This window comes from Montipora capricornis, chromosome 9 (genome assembly GCF_036669925.1).
Source record: "Montipora capricornis isolate CH-2021 chromosome 9, ASM3666992v2, whole genome shotgun sequence".
Taxonomy (NCBI): Eukaryota; Metazoa; Cnidaria; class Anthozoa; order Scleractinia; family Acroporidae; genus Montipora; species Montipora capricornis.
The window spans coordinates 7,627,771-7,631,242 of NC_090891.1; positions in this window are offsets into that span (position 1 = coordinate 7,627,771).

Sequence of the window (3,472 nt, forward strand, 5' to 3'; positions counted from 1 at the left end):
TTTAACCTCAGAAAAGGATCTGTTTCGTTGTACGAACGTGTGAGGACGTGTGAGCCAAAGGGACTCTGCTGGTATGACTTCTGGGTGAGCCCTTAAATGGTCTTTAATGACCCCCCAACTTGAAAAAAATTGCCTGGAACGCTGCACGTACCACAGGCAACCCAGTGTGCCCGTCTAGTTAGTGAAAACAATGAAACTTAGAAAACCTATTTACAGCACTTGCTAAAACCCAGGGGAGAACTTTTCTTTTTAAACTGTAACTATGATATAAAGCATTACAATATTTGCTCTCAGTTCTATCGCGAATTTCGAACTACTTTTTTGGTGGTCGGATTTTCGGAACTCTTTTGCGCCTGAAAGGAAGTGGCAAAATATCATTTGGAACAAGTTAGAAGTTCGAATTGGTAGACGGGCCGTCTTGGAAAAATCATTTCAAATAGGGAGTGATCTTTATTAAAGATTTATTGTTTGATTTAGATATGAAAGACTCATATGAGTATTGGTCGCAAGAGATTAATAAAACCAATTTTTACATTGGGTTGGCCTTCGTCACTCGGTACCATCCGCTCTTAAAAAACAACACTTTCCGTCCATCTAAAGTCCATTCTTTTATCACTGCGCTTATGTCAAGAAGTTCTTGAATGAATAGGCCATTTCCGAGTTCTTCCTTGCCTCATCTTCAAAGCCAGTCTAAGTGCGAAGTTTTTGTTATGAAAATTAGTTTCCATTCATATGTAAAGTAGAACTAATTACCATAACAAATACTTTGAAGAGGAGGCAGACTTGAACTCGGAAATGGCCTATTCCAGAGTTGCAGTATGTTGCCCAGTATCCGACTACTTCAGTTTAAAACTGCTATAATTTTCCTTCCTTAGCCTCAAGAGCTGTGAAATTTGGCCTTGAAACAACAAATGTAGTTTGTAATATGAAAACAAGCTTTGCGTTTTTACCTTCGTTTCCGCCGGTGAAATTTACATTTTTACAGATGTCCATTGCTGCCCAGTATCCGACCACAGGAATGACAACGTAATTTTCGTGACTAATATTTACGCTTTCCACTGCGCAGTAAAACGACCGCTGTTGAAGAGTTTGTGAATCATGATATATTTGAAGGAACCTTTCGATATTTGCAGTGAGTATTCTCAAAGAATGCAAGTAGTCAGAACAATTTTCAATTATTCCTGAAATGTATTGTTTCTAGAATAACGGAGGCAGAATTATCAACATTTTTTTCCAGCTAAGCGTGCCCATAATACGACCAGTTTTTGTTTACTATGTGAAAATCATTGTATAAGCTGCAAATTAATTTCATACAGTTAACTTTAAATGATCTGTGTGTAGTGTACTTACGCAACATGTCGATGTTTATGTGGCCGAGGCCCCTGGCGCGCAACAAGTGGACCTAGCGCGCATGCCCTAGTGCAATATAATGTTGCGTGAACGTTCAGCGTGAACGTGGCCAAAGTGAACACAACATCACGCAACATCCAAATTTGATCCAACATCATCCAACAAGTTGCAACATATCGCAACGGGGTGGCCAACCGTATGCAACATGGTGTGCCCAACAATGTTGCAAGATGTTGCGAGCGTTTGGCCAGGCCTTAACCCTTTCACTCCCAAGAGTGACACTTCTAGATTTTACTCTGTCTAACGCCAGACGATTTTATACTCGTCAATGGGGAACCCCACAGGAGTGAAAAGGTTAAACGCAAACATTTCTGGCATGCTGTAAATGGTCATAAAATTGTTCAACTTCTGAAGATCATCAGTCAACCCAAAGCAACTAAAAGCCTACTGTGTACAGTAATATTTTGCTATTGAATTACACAACTAAATGTCAATCAAAATCAATCAATGAAATGTCAAAGCGCATTGCATAACGAAACACTTGTACTATTTCAATAATGTTGGAAATAAATAAATAAAGCAAATAGAAATCTGTGACCTGGAGAGAGTACTTGCGGAAAGAGACTCGTCGTGTGTCCATCGGTTGTTTATGGTAAATACCGCTGAGATACTTCTTGTCAAAGGTACTTTGATTACACTACATAGTTTTTGATTTCTTCCTTCAAATCAGCAACACTGTTACATTGGAAAGTTTGGACCATTTACAGACTTCATAAAATGTCTGCAAATCATGAATTTACAGACTTTAACACTTTTATCCGATGAATATAAAATCTCAGTAAATTAAAGTAAAGAGTAAAGCTCTATAAAATGTTTGTAAAATGTTTAAAAAATATAACAGTTACAACAAGAGAAAATACTTGCAATTAACAGACAAAAATGTCTATAAATCGAAAATTTACAAATATTTTAGGCTATCTGGTCATGTCTCATAAAATGTATGTAAATTGCGCTTTATCATTCTGTGTCCTGTCTTCCTTAAGAGTGTTATAGCATCGCTTAACTAAGTGCACTAGTTATAAATCGCAAACTCTAGCGTTTTCGCCGTTTTGCAGTCCGCGGAACTTTACGATATCTTGTGTTATCGCCGTATATTGAATCAGAATATTCCCACGCGGCGTCATAATCAGTGCCCATCCCTTTTATTAGATCTAGAGGCTTCCCTTGTAGACATGCTCGCAAAAAAGTAGAGAGCTTAAGATCTGCTTTAAAGATTGTGTTTTTTCACGTCTCCATCGAACTTTGGTAATTTTGGCTTTTATATTTTAAAACTGCAAGTGTTAATTAAAACTTAAAAACAGATCAGAAAAAAACAGGTCGGCAGAGCAGGAAAATACCACAGGTTAGCAAGGTAAAAAACGGATATCTTTTTCAACGCGTGTACGTGGGAAAATAGTGTCATATGAGATGTTATGCAATTGACTGTCAATCATAAGTTAATCACCAATTAAATCAAAGGTCAATAAACGAATTAATAAGTGTAAACATTAAATTCACTTAGCGAAACAATGGTCAATTGACACCTGTCAAAAACAAGGTATCCGCTGACCAGTATGACCATATCGCTGGCTCAAGTTTAGAATCCATCGAAGTCAGTTGCTTTGTTTATAAGTTGACGGCTGACCAGGTACTGGTTTTCTATTGGATCGCAGGCTCAAGCCAGGATACCTCACCTAAACATAAACGACGCTTCATTTTTTGCGCGCTTTCTGTGGCTTGACGAGGCTACACGGCGATGCTACGTCAACTAGAAGTCTTGACAGTCAACGCTCGTGTTCAGGTGGAAAACAGTTTGGAAGATATTTTCTTTCTGCATTTTTTGCCGGTCTCAATCCAGTTTGACGCATTATGATAGCTGTGGTCCACACTGGTGGCAACACAGTTATTCAAGTGAAGCATCAGAGGGATATATACTTAAAGCTGAGTGTTTATTTTTAATGTGTTTAGAAGAAGAGAGAAAGAGAACGAGAACGACAAAGCAGTATACCATCAGGAAGCCATGACCCGGAGCCTACAACTCTACTGTGTTCGTGTAATGGCGTTTTCACAGACCGATTTAGTT